The sequence below is a fragment of the Paramisgurnus dabryanus genome, chromosome 1 (genome assembly GCF_030506205.2).
Source record: "Paramisgurnus dabryanus chromosome 1, PD_genome_1.1, whole genome shotgun sequence".
Taxonomy (NCBI): domain Eukaryota; kingdom Metazoa; phylum Chordata; class Actinopteri; order Cypriniformes; family Cobitidae; genus Paramisgurnus; species Paramisgurnus dabryanus.
The window spans coordinates 8,738,320-8,755,992 of NC_133337.1; the positions used below are offsets into that span (position 1 = coordinate 8,738,320).

Here is a 17,673-nt window from a genome sequence, read left to right on the forward strand (position 1 = left end):
CTATCTCTCTCAGGAGCAAAATCAACTTCCAGACACTGCTTTCACTTGGGCTTTTAATCCGGTCTCCAATCAGTACAGGAAGGACCCTCAACAGGCACCAATTTTGGACAGCATGCCCACCCAACTTCTTACTGTTTGGACAAAACTCAGGAGGTTTGTCATCTGCATCGTTTCCAAGATAAGTAAACTTCATTATGCATCGATTAAGTTCTTTAAATGTGAGGTGTTTCTCAGTGTTTACCAAGTGGTTAATGCATAATGCTAAGTCGCAGGAAACAATGCCCTCAAAAAGGTCATGTCCTAAACATGGTGGGAGACCAGGCTGGCAGACATGAAAGTATTGCAGTTGGTTGAATACAGAGTCACATTTTATTCCACACACTGATTCTGCATTGCTTTCTCTTAGGTCATCAATGTGCTGCTGATATGACTGCTTTGTTCTTTTTAATCCAGCTGACATTGGACTAGACTCAAATGTTTGTCTATCTATGTCACAAAATCTACAAAAAAAAGTGCTCTTGCTGAAGTTTTCCTGGAAGCCACCGATGCCGTGTGACCCCAGATTGTCTCCTGCTATCGCACACAAAGCTGCTTTAAAAGCTTCACCATCTTTCAGTACAATGCCATGCTCCTCTAGAAATTTAAGGTCATTAATCAATTGATTAAAAACTCTTTCCTGTCCAAAATGTCTGAAATCTTGTTCCCTGCAGAGCAGTACAAGCTGCATATGGTCAATATTAGATCTGTTGTATGGCAAAATATTACCAAGTGTTAAATATACTGCCAAAATCTTGTGTTTTTTTCGGCCTGACCCTAAAGGATTTACGACCTCGAATGCATCTTGATAGAGAATCAAGGCTAGAGATGATTTGTGTGTTTTAAATAAGGTACTATTGGTGATATTATCTCCATCCCAAATGTCCTCATACAAATCAGTGGTTGGTAGGCGAGAATGAGATTGTTCATATTGCTTTTTAAAAGCCTCTGATTCAAAAAGGGCTTTGAGTGTTTCCTTTACAGACACGTACTGCGCAAAGCATTCTTTCCCCGAGTCATTAGTACCCAAATACACAGACACTGGCTCGACATAATTAAACGAGTTCTTAAACACTGTCTTGCGACATTGATCTGTACGCAACACAGAATTGCCTGCCTTAAGTATATCATTTTTTTTTAGTTCCTCAGTTATATTTCTTATTGTGTCACTAGACACCCCAAGTTCAGACAATCGGTCTATGAGTTTTGAGAATACATATGTCTGGGCCAGATCATGAATTCCTTGGACTTCCTCAATGATGGTCTGAATAACAGATGAAGGTAAAAGAAGCTTTGCTTGCAGTTTTAAGTAAAACAAAGTCAAATTCTTTAGAAACAAATCCTCATCTACACTCTCGAGGTCTACAAAGACCTCACCTGGCTCAGGCCCCTCACTGTCATCAAGAGATGTACAGGGCTGACACTCATGTTGTGATGGGTTTGCAAAAACAGTTTCATGTAGATGTTCAGGTTTACTGTTTTTGTGTATTCTTGAGAAATGAGATGCAAATGTGGATTTAACCCTAAATGTCCTCTCACAGCTCTTAAAAGGGCATTTTATCTCCCTGCCTTCATCTATATGGTCTTTTAAATGTCTAATGAAGTCCTTCAGGCTTGTACATGTGAAATGACAAACTTCAATTTGGCAAGTCAATGTGGTGTCTGTTTGGTCAAATATGACACTTCTATGATACCTCTGATACCCTCTATGGTCTCTGTATAGATGAGACTTGAATGCTGAAAATTTTTTGAATGCACGGGAGCAGTCAGGTACACCACATGTAAAGGAACAGTTTGGAACATTACTGTGTACTTTCATATGCTGAGTAAAGCCTATAATAGTATTGCTTTCATGCTGACACAACTTACAGTGATACATGTCTAAAAATACTTTATCAGTAGCAAAGTCAACAGTGAAGTATAGCATCCATCCATGAACAAAGTGGGTTTTCAGTAGGTTTTTCACCTTTTCTCATTTGTCTCACACCACCAGTCCTATGCAGTAAGCTGTTGCGACCTCTGCTGCCACGTGCCTGAAAAAAGAATGTTAAACTTAATTACACTCCAAACTAACAAAATTTCACGTTTAAAATAGCACTGCAAGCAAATAACTATACTTACGTGTGAAAAGTGAACTACAAAATTAATTACATATGACTATGTTGGCTAATGTTATGAAATATTTCTAGTCGAAATAACAGGCAATAACAGGCATCAAATTGCTTCACATTAACTTAAGCATGACACAAGTAATGTGTTAAACACTACCTCAAGTAAGGAAAATAAACTGACGAAATAAAATAGAATAAAAAAACGCAGCATCCAACCATGTAAACCATGCAAATACGCATTTATCGTGTACCCTAACGTTCGTTTTCTTTCACAAGCAATTCCGTCTAAATATCACGTTCGTTTAACAGCAATCCTCTAAAAATACTTTAACAAAACTTAAAAAATAAGTTAAAATGCCATATATGATGTTTTTGTTGGTGCTTTTTGTTAGTCTCACCAACCTGAAGTTCACTCGATATGGCGCGACGCTCTTTGCTTCCTCGTGCTGATACACACATTAGGCTTGATCGACTTCATGCGGCGCTGCAAGACCGACAGCCAGATGACGTCAAAGTACCGCGAGAACAATTCGAGAAATAATACGAAGTGTAAATTCGTCTCGCTCTCGCGGTGCTTTGACGTCATTCGGCTGCAGCGACGCATGGATTCGAACAAGCCTACGAACTTAACAACGTTTAACAAGGCGTAACATACAAAAATAACATACTAAGCAAGCACCATTACACGCTACTACACAAGAAAATTGAACTAAACCAGAAATGTAATTACATCTGACAATATCCTAACGTTACAGTTATGAAATGTTTCTGGTCGAAATATCAGGCAATCACACTTCACAGGCACCAAACTGCTGCACATTCAACTCAGATATAACGCGAGTATTGTATGTTAAACACCTTAACGTGCCCTTAGTAAGAAGTTACTTATACGTTGGCAAAAAAAACTAGAAATTCGCACCATCCAAATATCTTATTTTCTAAACTGGCAGCAAATAACGTGCGCATTTATTTATAATAATTTTCTTTAACAAGCACTTCAATGTCGTGTTCAATTAAAAACACCTTAGCACGCATCCATGATAAAATGCACAGCATGTACAATGTTTTTAAAGGTTTTTTACCTTTAAGTTCGTTTAAGATTCACCACCTTGCAGTCCAGCCGTTACGAGATCTAACGCGCTTTTTGCTGCCTCGCTCCTGCCTGAAACAAACATCTTAAAGTTAATGACACATGACTACCAAATGTAACATTTAAAATAATGTAAACAATTGACTTTTATATTTTGCTACATGTCTTAATGACACACTGTTGTGAAATACAAATTAATTAACATCTGTTATTTTTGAAATAGCGGTCGCTTATACCAGATATCAATATTTATTTAAATGACCATACTGTAATAGTGTATTTTAGTTTAATATTTTACTATATTTTAATGATTTAAGTGAACTTACCAACAATTCTGAATGATGACTCTTCAGTGTTCCTGTCCATTTCAAACATAAATACACCCACGCAATCCCATGATGCCATTTCACAATGAATTACTGTAAAAACACTAGATATACAGTGGCAACACCTCCTGCCTGTAAATTCAATTACAGTTTAAATGAAAATATACTGTTAACAGCTGTAATACTTTGTTTTACCCATAATGCATTGTGAACTACAGTAAAAATCTGTAAAATGTTAAAACAGGAATTTCCTGTAAAATTTAGCTGTAGAAACTACAGCAATTTGTTACAGTGTACCGTAAACAGGAAGCAGTTTGAAGAACACTAGATTTAAATACTCCGTCGAGCCGGATTTAATCAGCGACCTAACGAAGACAACTTAACCAACTACAGCCCTCTGCTCTACCAACTCAGCTATCAAAGGGCTCGGAAGATATAATTTACACAGGTATGTGAGGGTAGCACAGTGACATACAGTTAAAGGGAAGCAGTTTGAGATACAGCGGATTAAAATCGTCCTTCGAGCCGGATTTGAACCAGCGACCTAAGGATGACAATTTAACCAACTACAGTCCTCCATTCTACCAACAGAGCTATCGAAGGGTTGCAGTGATGTAAATTACACAGGTATGTGAGGGTAGTGTGGTGACATACCATTAGAAGGATGCAGTTTGAAGAACAGCAAATTAAGGGAAAAAACTCCTTTGAGCCGGATTTGAACCGGCGACCAAAGGATGACAATTTTAACAACTACAGTCCTCCGCTCTACCAACTGAGCTATCGAAGGGTTGGGAAGGGCTAATTTACACAGGGATCTGAGGGTATTGTGGTGATATACCATTACCAGGAAACAGTTTGAAGAAAAGCAAAGTAAAGAGAAAAACTCCTTCAAGCCGGATTTGAACCAGCGACCAAAGGATGACAATTTAAACAACTACAGTCCTACTCTCTACAAACTGAGTTATCAAAGGGTTGTAATGGTGTAATTCACACAGGTATGTGAGGGTAGTGTGGTGATATACCGTAAACAGGAAGCAGTTTGAGGAACAGCAAAGTCAAGAGAAAAACTCCTTCGAGCCGGATTAGAACCAGCGACCTAAGGATGACAATTTAACCAGCTACAGTCCTCCGCTCTACCAACTGAGCTATCGAAGGGTTGCAGTGATGTAAATTACACAGGTATGTGACGGTAGTGTGGTGACATACCGTAAACAGGAAGCAGTTTGAAGAACACTAGATTTAAATACTCCGTCGAGCCGGAATTGAATCAGCGACCTAACGAGGACAACTTAACCAACTACAGCCCTCCGGTCTACCAACTCAGCTATCGACGGGCTCGGAAGATATAATTTACACAGGTATGTGAGGGTATTGTGGTGATATACCATTACCAGGAAACAGTTTGAAGAAAAGCAAAGTGAAAAACTCCTTCAAGCTGGATTTGAATCAGCAACCTAAGGATGACAATTTAACCAACTACAGTCCTCCGCTCTACCAACTGAGCTATCGAAGGGTTTGGAAAGGCTAATTTACACAGGGATGTGAGGGTATTGTGGTGATATACCATTACCAGGAAACAGTTTGCAGAAAAGCAAAGTAAAGAGAAAAACTCCTTCAAGCCAGATTTGAACCAGCGACCTAAGGAAGACAACTTAACCAACTACAGCCCTCCGCTCTACCAACTCAGCTATCGAAGGGCTCGGAAAATATAATTTACACAGGTATGTGAGGGTAGCACAGTGATATACAGTTAAAGGGAAGCAGTTTGAGATACAGCGGATTAAAATCATCCTTCGAGCCGGATTTGAACCAGCGACCTAAGGATGACAATTTAACCAAGTACAGTCCTACTCTCTACAAACTGAGATATCAAAGGGTTGTAATGGTGTAATTCACACAGGTATGTGACGGTAGTGTGGTGATAGACCGTAAACAGGAAGCAGTTTGAAGAACACTAGATTTAAATACTCCGTCGAGCCGGATTTTAATCAGCGACCTAACGAAGACAACTTAACCAACTACAGCCCTCCGCTCTACCAACTCAGCTATCGAAGGGCTCGGAAAATATAATTTACACAGGTATGTGAGGGTAGCACAGTGATATACAGTTAAAGGGAAGCAGTTTGAGATACAGCGGATTAAAATCGTCCTTCGAGCCGGATTTGAACCAGCGACCTAAGGATAACAATTTAACCAACTACAGTCCTCCGCTCTACCAACTGAGCTATCGAAGGGTTGCAGTGATGTAAATTACACAGGTATGTGAGGGTAGTGTGGTGACATACCATTAGAAGGATGCAGTTTGAAGAACAGCAAATTAAGGGAAAAAACTCCTTTGAGCCGGATTTGAACCAGCGACCAAAGGATGACAATTTAAACAACTACAGTCCTACTCTCTACAAACCGAGTTATCAAATGGTTGTAATGGTGTAATTCACACAGGTATGTGAGGGTAGTGTGGTGATATACCGTAAACAGGAAGCAGTTTGAAGAACACTAGATTTAAATACTCCGTCGAGCCGGAATTGAATCAGCGACCTAACGAGGACAACTTAACCAACTACAGCCCTCCGGTCTACCAACTCAGCTATCGACGGGCTCGGAAGATATAATTTACACAGGTATGTGAGGGTAGCACAGTGATATACAGTTAACAGGAAGCAGTTTGAGATACAGCGGATTAAAATCGTCATTCGAGCCGGATTTAAACCAGCAACCTAAGGATGACAATTTAACCAACTACAGTCCTACTCTCTACAAACTGAGCTATCAAATGGTTGTAATGGTGTAATTCACACAAGTATGTGAAGGTAGTGTGGTGATATACCGTAAACAGGAAGCAGTTTGAAGAACACTAGATTTAAATACTCCGTCGAGCTGCATTTTAATCAGCGACCTAACAAAGACAACTTAACCAACTACAGCCCTCCGCTCTACCAACTCAGCTATCGAAGGGCTCGGAAGATATAATTTACACAGGTATGTGAGGGTAGCACAGTGATATACAGCTAAAGGGAAGCAGTTTGAGATACAGCGGATTAAAATCGTCCTTCGAGCCAGATTTGAACCAGCGACCTAAGGATGACAACTTAACCAACTACAGTCCTCCGCTCTACCAACTGAGCTATCGAAGGGTTTGAAAGGGCTAATTTACACAGGGATGTGAGGGTACTGTGGTGATATACCATTAGCAGGAAGCAGTTTGAGGAACAGCAAAGTCAAGAGAAAAACTCCTTCGAGCCAGATTTGAACCAGCGAACTAAGGATGACAATTTAACCAACTACAGTCCTCCGCTCTACCAACTGAGCTATCGAAGGGTTGGGAAGGGCTAATTTACACAGGGATGTGAGGGGATTGTGGTGATATACCATTAGCAGGAAACAGTTTGAAGAAAAGCAAAGTAAAGAGAAAAACTCCTTCGAGCCGGATTTGAACCAGCGACCTAAGGATGACAATTTAATCAACTACAGTCCTCCGCTCTACCAACTGAGCTATCGAAGGGTTGGGAAGGGCTAATTTACACAGGGATGTGAGGGTACTGTGGTGATATACGATTAGCAGGAAGCAGTTTGAGGAACAGCAAAGTCAAGAGAAAAACTCCTTCGAGCCGGATTTGAACCAGCGACCTAAGGATGACAATTTAACCAACTACAGTCCTCCGCTCTACCAACTGAGCTATCGAAGGGTTGCAGTGATGTAAATTACACAGGTATGTGAGGGTAGTGTGGTGACATACCATTAGAAGGATGCAGTTTGAAGAACAGCAAATTAAGGGAAAAAACTCCTTTGAGCCGGATTTGAACCAGCGACCAAAGGATGACAATTTAAACAACTACAGTCCTACTCTCTACAAACTGAGTTATCAAAGGGTTGTAATGGTGTAATTCACACAGGTATGTGAGGGTAGTGTGGTGATATACCGTAAACAGGAAGCAGTTTGAAGAACACTAGATTTAAGTACTCCGTCGAGCCGGAATTGAATCAGCGACCTAACGAGGACAACTTAACCAACTACAGCCCTCCGGTCTACCAACTCAGCTATCGACGGGCTCGGAAGATATAATTTACACAGGTATGTGAGGGTAGCACAGTGATATACAGTTAACAGGAAGCAGTTTGAGATACAGCGGATTAAAATCGTCATTCGAGCCGGATTTAAACCAGCGACCTAAGGATGACAATTTAACCAACTACAGTCCTACTCTCTACAAACTGAGCTATCAAATGGTTGTAATGGTGTAATTCACACAAGTATGTGAAGGTAGTGTGGTGATATAACGTAAACAGGAAGCAGTTTGAAGAACACTAGATTTAAATACTCCGTCGAGCCGGATTTTAATCAGCGACCTAACAAAGACAACTTAACCAACTACAGCCCTCCGCTCTACCAACTCAGCTATCGAAGGGCTCGGAAGATATAATTTACACAGGTATGTGAGGGTAGCACAGTGATATACAGCTAAAGGGAAGCAGTTTGAGATACAGCGGATTAAAATTGTCCTTCGAGCCGGATTTAAACCAGCGACCTAAGGATGACAATTTAACCAACTACAGTCCTCCGCTCTACCAACTGAGCTATCGAAGGGTTGGGAAGGGCTAATTTACACAGGGATGTGAGGGGATTGTGGTGATATACCATTAGCAGGAAACAGTTTGAAGAAAAGCAGAGTAAAGAGAAAAACTCCTTCGAGCCGGATTTGAACCAGCGACCTAAGGATGACAATTTAACCAACTACAGTCCTCCGCTCTACCAACTGAGCTATCGAAGGGTTGGGAAGGACTAATTTACACAGGGATGTGAGGGTATTGTGGTGATATACCATTACCAGGAAACAGTTTGCAGAAAAGCAAAGTAAAGAGAAAAACTCCTTCAAGCCGGATTTGAACCAGCGACCTAAGGATGACAACTTAACCAGCTACAGTCCTCCGCTCTACCAACTGAGCTATCGACGGGTTTGGAAGGGCTAATTTACACAGGGATGTGACGGGATTGTGGTGATATACCATTAGCAGGAAACAGTTTGAAGAAAAGCAAAGTGAAGAGAAAAACTCCTTCGAGCCGGATTTGAACCAGCGACCTAAGGATGACAACTTAACCAACTACAGCCCTCCGGTCTACCAACTCAGCTATCGACGGGCTCAGAAGATATAATTTACACAGGTATGTGAGGGTATTGTGGTGATATACCGTAAACAGGAAGCAGTTTGAAGAACACTAGATTTAATTACTCCGTCGAGCCGGATTTAATCAGCGACCTAACGAAGACAACTTAACCAACTACAGCCCTCTGCTCTACCAACTCAGCTATCAAAGGGCTCGGAAGATATAATTTACACAGGTATGTGAGGGTAGCACAGTGACATACAGTTAAAGGGAAGCAGTTTGAGATACAGCGGATTAAAATCGTCCTTCGAGCCGGATTTGAACCAGCGACCTAAGGATGACAATTTAACCAACTACAGTCCTCCGCTCTACCAACTGAACTATCGAAGGGTTTGGAAGGGCTAATTTACACAGGGACGTGAGGGTACTGTGGTGATATACCATTAGCAGGAAGCAGTTTGAGGAACAGCAAAGTCAAGAGAAAAGCTCCTTCGAGCCGGATTTGAACCAGCGACCTAAGGATGACAATTTAACCAACTACAGTCCTCCGCTCTACCAACTGAGCTTTCGAAGGTTTGGGAAGGGCTAATTTACACAGGAATGTGAGGGTACTGTGGTGATATACCATTAGCAGGAAGCAGTTTGAGGAACAGCAAAGTCAAGAGAAAAACTCCTTCGAGCCGGATTTGAACCAGCGACCTAAGGATGACAATTTAACCAGCTACAGTCCTCCGCTCTACCAACTGAGCTATCGAAGGGTTTGGAAAGGCTAATTTACACAGGGATGTGAGGGTATTGTGGTGATATACCATTACCAGGAAACAGTTTGCAGAAAAGCAAAGTGAAAAACTCCTTCGAGCCGGATTTGAACCAGCGACCTAAGGATGACAATTTAACCAACTACAGTCCTCCGCTCTACCAACTGAGCTATCGAAGGTTTGGGAAGGGCTAATTTACACAGGAATGTGAGGGTACTGTGGTGATATACCATTAGCAGGAAGCAGTTTGAGGAACAGCAAAGTCAAGAGAAAAACTCCTTCGAGCCGGATTTGAACCAGCGACCTGAGGATGACAATTTAACCAACTACATTCCTCCACTCTACCAACTGAGCTATCGAAGGGTTGTAATGGTGTAATTCACACAGGTATGTGATGGTAGTGTGGTGATATACCGTAAACAGGAAGCAGTTTGAAGAACACTAGATTTAAATACTCCGTCGAGCCGGATTTTAATCAGCGACCTAACGAAGATAACTTAACCAACTACAGCCCTCCGCTCTACCAACTCAGCTATCGAAGGGCTCGGAAAATATAATTTACACAGGTATGTGAGGGTAGCACAGTGATATACAGTTAAAGGGAAGCAGTTTGAGATACAGCGGATTAGAATCGTCCTTCGAGCCGGATTTGAACCAGCGACCTAAGGATAACAATTTAACCAACTACAGTCCTCCGCTCTACCAACTGAGCTATCGAAGGGTTTGGAAAGGCTAATTTACACAGGTATGTGAGGGTATTGTGGTGATATACCATTACCAGGAAACAGTTTGAAGAAAAGCAAAGTGAAAAACTCCTTCAAGCTGGATTTGAATCAGCAACCTAAGGATGACAATTTAACCAACTACAGTCCTCCGCTCTACCAACTGAGCTATCGAAGGGTTTGGAAAGGCTAATTTACACAGGCATGTGAGGGTATTGTGGTGATATACCATTAGAAGGATGCAGTTTGAAGAACAGCAAATTAAGGGAAAAAACTCCTTCGAGCCGGATTTGAACCAGCGACCTAAGGATAACAATTTAACCAACTACAGTCCTCCGCTCTACCATATGAGCTATCGAAGGGTTGCAGTGATGTAATTTACACAGGTATGTGAGGGTAGTGTGGTGACATACCATTAGCAGGATGCAGTTTGAAGAACAGCAAATTAAGGAAAAAAACTTCTTTGAGCAGGATTCGAACCAGCGACCAAAGGATGACAATTTAAACAACTACAGTCCTACTCTCTACAAACTGAGCTATCAAAGGGTTGTAATGGTGTAATTCACACAGGTATGTGACGGTAGTGTGGTGATATACCGTAAACAGGAAGCAGTTTGAAGAACACTAGATTTAAATACTCCGTCGAGCCGGATTTAATCAGCGACCTAACGAAGACAACTTAACCAACTACAGCCCTCTGCTCTACCAACTCAGCTATCAAAGGGCTCGGAAGATATAATTTACACAGGTATGTGAGGGTAGCACAGTGACATACAGTTAAAGGGAAGCAGTTTGAGATACAGCGGATTAAAATCGTCCTTCGAGCCGGATTTGAACCAGCGACCTAAGGATGACAATTTAACCAACTACAGTCCTCCGCTCTACCAACTGAACTATCGAAGGGTTTATAAGGGCTAATTTACACAGGGACGTGAGGGTACTGTGGTGATATACCATTAGCAGGAAGCAGTTTGAGGAACAGCAAAGTCAAGAGAAAAGCTCCTTCGAGCCGGATTTGAACCAGCGACCTAAGGATGACAATTTAACCAACTACAGTCCTCCATTCTACCAACAGAGCTATCGAAGGGTTGCAGTGATGTAAATTACACAGGTATGTGAGGGTAGTGTGGTGACATACCATTAGAAGGATGCAGTTTGAAGAACAGCAAATTAAGGGAAACAACTCCTTTGAGCCGGATTTGAACCGGCGACCAAAGGATGACAATTTAAACAACTACAGTCCTCCGCTCTACCAACTGAGCTATCGAAGGGTTTGGAAGGGCTAATTTACACAGGGATCTGAGGGTATTGTGGTGATATACCATTACCAGGAAACAGTTTGAAGAAAAGCAAAGTAAAGAGAAAAACTCCTTCAAGCCGGATTTGAACCAGCGACCAAAGGATGACAATTTAAACAACTACAGTCCTACTCTCTACAAACTGAGTTATCAAAGGGTTGTAATGGTGTAATTCACACAGGTATGTGAGGGTAGTGTGGTGATATACAGTAAACAGGAAGCAGTTTGAGGAACAGCAAAGTCAAGAGAAAAACTCCTTCGAGCCGGATTAGAACCAGCGACCTAAGCATGACAATTTAACCAACTACAGTCCTCCGCTCTACCAACTGAGCTATCGAAGGGTTGCAGTGATGTAAATTACACAGGTATGTGACGGTAGTGTGGTGACATACCGTAAACAGGAAGCAGTTTGAAGAACACTAGATTTAAATACTCCGTCGAGCCGGAATTGAATCAGCGACCTAACGAGGACAACTTAACCAACTACAGCCCTCCGGTCTACCAACTCAGCTATCGACGGGCTCGGAAGATATAATTTACACAGGTATGTGAGGGTATTGTGGTGATATACCATTACCAGGAAACAGTTTGAAGAAAAGCAAAGTGAAAAACTCCTTCAAGCTGGATTTGAATCAGCAACCTAAGGATGACAATTTAACCAGCTACAGGCCTCCGCTCTACCAACTGAGCTATCGACGGGTTTGGAAGGGCTAATTTACACAGGGATGTGACGGGATTGTGGTGATATACCATTAGCAGGAAACAGTTTGAAGAAAAGCAAAGTGAAAAACTCCTTCAAGCCAGATTTGAACCAGCGACCTAAGGAAGACAACTTAACCAACTACAGCCCTCCGCTCTACCAACTCAGCTATCGAAGGGCTCGGAAAATATAATTTACACAGGTATGTGAGGGTAGCACAGTGATATACAGTTAAAGGGAAGCAGTTTGAGATACAGCGGATTAGAATCGTCCTTCGAGCCGGATTTGAACCAGCGACCTAAGGATAACAATTTAACCAACTACAGTCCTCCGCTCTACCAACTGAGCTATCGAAGGGTTTGGAAAGGCTAATTTACACAGGTATGTGAGGGTATTGTGGTGATATACCATTACCAGGAAACAGTTTGAAGAAAAGCAAAGTGAAAAACTCCTTCAAGCTGGATTTGAATCAGCAACCTAAGGATGACAATTTAACCAACTACAGTCCTCCGCTCTACCAACTGAGCTATCGAAGGGTTTGGAAAGGCTAATTTACACAGGCATGTGAGGGTATTGTGGTGATATACCATTAGAAGGATGCAGTTTGAAGAACAGCAATTAAGGGAAAAAACTCCTTCGAGCCGGATTTGAACCAGCGACCTAAGGATAACAATTTAACCAACTACAGTCCTCCGCTCTACCATCTGAGCTATCGAAGGGTTGCAGTGATGTAATTTACACAGGTATGTGAGGGTAGTGTGGTGACATACCATTAGCAGGATGCAGTTTGAAGAACAGCAAATTAAGGAAAAAAACTTCTTTGAGCAGGATTCGAACCAGCGACCAAAGGATGACAATTTAAACAACTACAGTCCTACTCTCTACAAACTGAGCTATCAAAGGGTTGTAATGGTGTAATTCACACAGGTATGTGACGGTAGTGTGGTGATATACCGTAAACAGGAAGCAGTTTGAAGAACACTAGATTTAAATACTCCGTCGAGCCGGATTTAATCAGCGACCTAACGAAGACAACTTAACCAACTACAGCCCTCTGCTCTACCAACTCAGCTATCAAAGGGCTCGGAAGATATAATTTACACAGGTATGTGAGGGTAGCACAGTGACATACAGTTAAAGGGAAGCAGTTTGAGATACAGCGGATTAAAATCGTCCTTCGAGCCGGATTTGAACCAGCGACCTAAGGATGACAATTTAACCAACTACAGTCCTCCGCTCTACCAACTGAACTATCGAAGGGTTTATAAGGGCTAATTTACACAGGGACGTGAGGGTACTGTGGTGATATACCATTAGCAGGAAGCAGTTTGAGGAACAGCAAAGTCAAGAGAAAAGCTCCTTCGAGCCGGATTTGAACCAGCGACCTAATGATGACAATTTAACCAACTACAGTCCTCCATTCTACCAACAGAGCTATCGAAGGGTTGCAGTGATGTAAATTACACAGGTATGTGAGGGTAGTGTGGTGACATACCATTAGAAGGATGCAGTTTGAAGAACAGCAAATTAAGGGAAAAAACTCCTTTGAGCCGGATTTGAACCGGCGACCAAAGGATGACAATTTAAACAACTACAGTCCTCCGCTCTACCAACTGAGCTATCGAAGGGTTTGGAAGGGCTAATTTACACAGGGATCTGAGGGTATTGTGGTGATATACCATTACCAGGAAACAGTTTGAAGAAAAGCAAAGTAAAGAGAAAAACTCCTTCAAGCCGGATTTGAACCAGCGACCAAAGGATGACAATTTAAACAACTACAGTCCTACTCTCTACAAACTGAGTTATCAAAGGGTTGTAATGGTGTAATTCACACAGGTATGTGAGGGTAGTGTGGTGATATACCGTAAACAGGAAGCAGTTTGAGGAACAGCAAAGTCAAGAGAAAAACTCCTTCGAGCCGGATTAGAACCAGCGACCTAAGGATGACAATTTAACCAACTACAGTCCTCCGCTCTACCAACTGAGCTATCGAAGGGTTGCAGTGATGTAAATTACACAGGTATGTGACGGTAGTGTGGTGACATACCGTAAACAGGAAGCAGTTTGAAGAACACTAGATTTAAATACTCCGTCGAGCCGGAATTGAATCAGCGACCTAACGAGGACAACTTAACCAACTACAGCCCTCCGGTCTACCAACTCAGCTATCGACGGGCTCGGAAGATATAATTTACACAGGTATGTGAGGGTATTGTGGTGATATACCATTACCAGGAAACAGTTTGAAGAAAAGCAAAGTGAAAAACTCCTTCAAGCTGGATTTGAATCAGCAACCTAAGGATGACAATTTAACCAGCTACAGGCCTCCGCTCTACCAACTGAGCTATCGACGGGTTTGGAAGGGCTAATTTACACAGGGATGTGACGGGATTGTGGTGATATACCATTAGCAGGAAACAGTTTGAAGAAAAGCAAAGTAAAGAGAAAAACTCCTTCAAGCCAGATTTGAACCAGCGACCTAAGGAAGACAACTTAACCAACTACAGCCCTCCGCTCTACCAACTCAGCTATCGAAGGGCTCGGAAAATATAATTTACACAGGTATGTGAGGGTAGCACAGTGATATACAGTTAAAGGGAAGCAGTTTGAGATACAGCGGATTAAAATCATCCTTCGAGCCGGATTTGAACCAGCGACCTAAGGATGACAATTTAACCAAGTACAGTCCTACTCTCTACAAACTGAGATATCAAAGGGTTGTAATGGTGTAATTCACACAGGTATGTGACGGTAGTGTGGTGATAGACCGTAAACAGGAAGCAGTTTGAAGAACACTAGATTTAAATACTCCGTCGAGCCGGATTTTAATCAGCGACCTAACGAAGACAACTTAACCAACTACAGCCCTCGGCTCTACCAACTCAGCTATCGAAGGGCTCGGAAAATATAATTTACACAGGTATGTGAGGGTAGCACAGTGATATACAGTTAAAGGGAAGCAGTTTGAGATACAGCGGATTAAAATCGTCCTTCGAGCCGGATTTGAACCAGCGACCTAAGGATAACAATTTAACCAACTACAGTCCTCCGCTCTACCAACTGAGCTATCGAAGGGTTTGGAAAGGCTAATTTACACAGGGATGTGAGGGTACTGTGGTGATATACCATTAGCATGAAGCAGTTTGAGGAACAGCAAAGTCAAGAGAAAAACTCCTTTGAGCCGGATTTCAACCAGCGACCTAAGGATGACAATTTAACCAACTACAGTCCTCCGCTCTACCAACTGAGCTATCGAAGGGTTGCAGTGATGTAAATTACACAGGTATGTGAGGGTAGTGTGGTGACATACCATTAGAAGGATGCAGTTTGAAGAACAGCAAATTAAGGGAAAAAACTCCTTTGAGCCGGATTTGAACCAGCGACCAAAGGATGACAATTTAAACAACTACAGTCCTACTCTCTACAAACCGAGTTATCAAATGGTTGTAATGGTGTAATTCACACAGGTATGTGAGGGTAGTGTGGTGATATACCGTAAACAGGAAGCAGTTTGAAGAACACTAGATTTAAATACTCCGTCGAGCCGGAATTGAATCAGCGACCTAACGAGGACAACTTAACCAACTACAGCCCTCCGGTCTACCAACTCAGCTATCGACGGGCTCGGAAGATATAATTTACACAGGTATGTGAGGGTAGCACAGTGATATACAGTTAACAGGAAGCAGTTTGAGATACAGCGGATTAAAATCGTCATTCGAGCCGGATTTAAACCAGCAACCTAAGGATGACAATTTAACCAACTACAGTCCTACTCTCTACAAACTGAGCTATCAAATGGTTGTAATGGTGTAATTCACACAAGTATGTGAAGGTAGTGTGGTGATATACCGTAAACAGGAAGCAGTTTGAAGAACACTAGATTTAAATACTCCGTCGAGCTGCATTTTAATCAGCGACCTAACAAAGACAACTTAACCAACTACAGCCCTCCGCTCTACCAACTCAGCTATCGAAGGGCTCGGAAGATATAATTTACACAGGTATGTGAGGGTAGCACAGTGATATACAGCTAAAGGGAAGCAGTTTGAGATACAGCGGATTAAAATCGTCCTTCGAGCCGGATTTGAACCAGCGACCTAAGGATGACAACTTAACCAACTACAGTCCTCCGCTCTACCAACTGAGCTATCGAAGGGTTTGAAAGGGCTAATTTACACAGGGATGTGAGGGTACTGTGGTGATATACCATTAGCAGGAAGCAGTTTGAGGAACAGCAAAGTCAAGAGAAAAACTCCTTCGAGCCAGATTTGAACCAGCGAACTAAGGATGACAATTTAACCAACTACAGTCCTCCGCTCTACCAACTGAGCTATCGAAGGGTTGGGAAGGGCTAATTTACACAGGGATGTGAGGCGATTGTGGTGATATACCATTAGCAGGAAACAGTTTGAAGAAAAGCAAAGTGAAAAACTCCTTCGAGCCGGATTTGAACCAGCGACCTAAGGATGACAATTTAATCAACTACAGTCCTCCGCTCTACCAACTGAGCTATCGAAGGGTTGGGAAGGGCTAATTTACACAGGGATGTGAGGGTACTGTGGTGATATACGATTAGCAGGAAGCAGTTTGAGGAACAGCAAAGTCAAGAGAAAAACTCCTTCGAGCCGGATTTGAATCAGCGACCTAAGGATGACAATTTAACCAACTACAGTCCTCCGCTCTACCAACTGAGCTATCGAAGGGTTGCAGTGATGTAAATTACACAGGTATGTGAGGGTAGTGTGGTGACATACCATTAGAAGGATGCAGTTTGAAGAACAGCAAATTAAGGGAAAAAACTCCTTTGAGCCGGATTTGAACCAGCGACCAAAGGATGACAATTTAAACAACTACAGTCCTACTCTCTACAAACTGAGTTATCAAAGGGTTGTAATGGTGTAATTCACACAGGTATGTGAGGGTAGTGTGGTGATATACCGTAAACAGGAAGCAGTTTGAAGAACACTAGATTTAAATACTCCGTCGAGCCGGAATTGAATCAGCGACCTAACGAGGACAACTTAACCAACTACAGCCCTCCGGTCTACCAACTCAGCTATCGACGGGCTCGGAAGATATAATTTACACAGGTATGTGAGGGTAGCACAGTGATATACAGTTAACAGGAAGCAGTTTGAGATACAGCGGATTAAAATCGTCATTCGAGCCGGATTTAAACCAGCGACCTAAGGATGACAATTTAACCAACTACAGTCCTACTCTCTACAAACTGAGCTATCAAATGGTTGTAATGGTGTAATTCACACAAGTATGTGAAGGTAGTGTGGTGATATACCGTAAACAGGAAGCAGTTTGAAGAACACTAGATTTAAATACACCGTCGAGCCGGATTTTAATCAGCGACCTAACAAAGACAACTTAACCAACTACAGCCCTCCGCTCTACCAACTCAGCTATCGAAGGGCTCGGAAGATATAATTTACACAGGTATGTGAGGGTAGCACAGTGATATACAGCTAAAGGGAAGCAGTTTGAGATACAGCGGATTAAAATTGTCCTTCGA

At 42.1% G+C, this 17,673-nt stretch overlaps 11 non-coding genes across 11 annotated transcripts; all 11 read right to left on the reverse strand.

The window, feature by feature from the left end:
- Window positions 1-5,710: 5,710 nt before the first annotated feature.
- Window positions 5,711-5,797, reverse strand: trnay-gua (transfer RNA tyrosine (anticodon GUA)). The gene is given in 2 exon segments: window positions 5,711-5,746; window positions 5,761-5,797. It is a non-coding gene; the product is annotated as a tRNA-Tyr (tRNA).
- A 1,181-nt stretch (window positions 5,798-6,978) lies between these two features.
- Window positions 6,979-7,065, reverse strand: trnay-gua (transfer RNA tyrosine (anticodon GUA)). Its single transcript is given in 2 exon segments — window positions 6,979-7,014; window positions 7,029-7,065. It is a non-coding gene; the product is annotated as a tRNA-Tyr (tRNA).
- A 97-nt stretch (window positions 7,066-7,162) lies between these two features.
- Window positions 7,163-7,249, reverse strand: trnay-gua (transfer RNA tyrosine (anticodon GUA)). Its single transcript is given in 2 exon segments — window positions 7,163-7,198; window positions 7,213-7,249. It is a non-coding gene; the product is annotated as a tRNA-Tyr (tRNA).
- Window positions 7,250-8,246: 997 nt separating this feature from the next.
- On the reverse strand, window positions 8,247-8,333 carry trnay-gua (transfer RNA tyrosine (anticodon GUA)). Its single transcript is given in 2 exon segments — window positions 8,247-8,282; window positions 8,297-8,333. It is a non-coding gene; the product is annotated as a tRNA-Tyr (tRNA).
- Window positions 8,334-9,339: 1,006 nt separating this feature from the next.
- trnay-gua (transfer RNA tyrosine (anticodon GUA)) lies at window positions 9,340-9,426 on the reverse strand. Its single transcript is given in 2 exon segments — window positions 9,340-9,375; window positions 9,390-9,426. It is a non-coding gene; the product is annotated as a tRNA-Tyr (tRNA).
- A 92-nt stretch (window positions 9,427-9,518) lies between these two features.
- trnay-gua (transfer RNA tyrosine (anticodon GUA)) lies at window positions 9,519-9,605 on the reverse strand. The gene is given in 2 exon segments: window positions 9,519-9,554; window positions 9,569-9,605. It is a non-coding gene; the product is annotated as a tRNA-Tyr (tRNA).
- A 455-nt stretch (window positions 9,606-10,060) lies between these two features.
- Window positions 10,061-10,147, reverse strand: trnay-gua (transfer RNA tyrosine (anticodon GUA)). Its single transcript is given in 2 exon segments — window positions 10,061-10,096; window positions 10,111-10,147. It is a non-coding gene; the product is annotated as a tRNA-Tyr (tRNA).
- A 2,269-nt stretch (window positions 10,148-12,416) lies between these two features.
- Window positions 12,417-12,503, reverse strand: trnay-gua (transfer RNA tyrosine (anticodon GUA)). The gene is given in 2 exon segments: window positions 12,417-12,452; window positions 12,467-12,503. It is a non-coding gene; the product is annotated as a tRNA-Tyr (tRNA).
- Window positions 12,504-15,134: 2,631 nt separating this feature from the next.
- Window positions 15,135-15,221, reverse strand: trnay-gua (transfer RNA tyrosine (anticodon GUA)). The gene is given in 2 exon segments: window positions 15,135-15,170; window positions 15,185-15,221. It is a non-coding gene; the product is annotated as a tRNA-Tyr (tRNA).
- A 997-nt stretch (window positions 15,222-16,218) lies between these two features.
- Window positions 16,219-16,305, reverse strand: trnay-gua (transfer RNA tyrosine (anticodon GUA)). Its single transcript is given in 2 exon segments — window positions 16,219-16,254; window positions 16,269-16,305. It is a non-coding gene; the product is annotated as a tRNA-Tyr (tRNA).
- A 276-nt stretch (window positions 16,306-16,581) lies between these two features.
- trnay-gua (transfer RNA tyrosine (anticodon GUA)) lies at window positions 16,582-16,668 on the reverse strand. The gene is given in 2 exon segments: window positions 16,582-16,617; window positions 16,632-16,668. It is a non-coding gene; the product is annotated as a tRNA-Tyr (tRNA).
- Window positions 16,669-17,673: the final 1,005 nt, after the last annotated feature.